This window comes from Orycteropus afer, unplaced genomic scaffold, assembly GCF_000298275.1.
Source record: "Orycteropus afer afer isolate SDZICR_OR568_19922 unplaced genomic scaffold, OryAfe1.0 scaffold00291, whole genome shotgun sequence".
Classification (NCBI taxonomy): domain Eukaryota; kingdom Metazoa; phylum Chordata; class Mammalia; order Tubulidentata; family Orycteropodidae; genus Orycteropus; species Orycteropus afer.
Window position 1 is genome coordinate 457,520 of NW_006921878.1, and position 574 is coordinate 458,093.

Genomic DNA, 574 nt, shown 5'->3' on the forward strand with positions numbered 1-574 from the left:
TGAACAGCCAATCCTTTGAAGGGGAGTTTCTGTATGGGTGTGGCCTACTTCCAATATATTTATGGACATCCTGGGAGAAGAGACACTCTTCTGTGGATCTGGATCCTGTTGTGCTGCCAGCAACTGTCCGTGAGTGAACAATCCACCATTCTCCCTGAGATCTTGGATTCATCATTCATTGGAGTCAGCAGCCAGTACTGCCTACCAACCTTGACCCTGTCAACCCCTGCGGCTACGTGAGTTGGGAAAACCCTCTAGCTTGACGTTTGATCCAAGAACTTGGGACTTGCCAACTTCTTTAAGCGTGTGAGCCATTTTCCTAAGAAATTTCTCTTTCTCTACATCTATATATAAGCTTTACTGGTTTTGCTCCTCTAGAGAACCCAGCCTAACACATTTGATACCGGGAGTGGTTCTGTTGTTGTTGTTAAGTGCCGTCGAGTCGTTTCCGACTCATAGTGACCCCATGCACAGCAGAACGAAACACTTCCCAATCCCGCGCCAGCCCCACAATCCCTACTATATTTGAGCCCATCATCACAGCCACCGTGTCAATCCATCTCGTTGAAGGCCT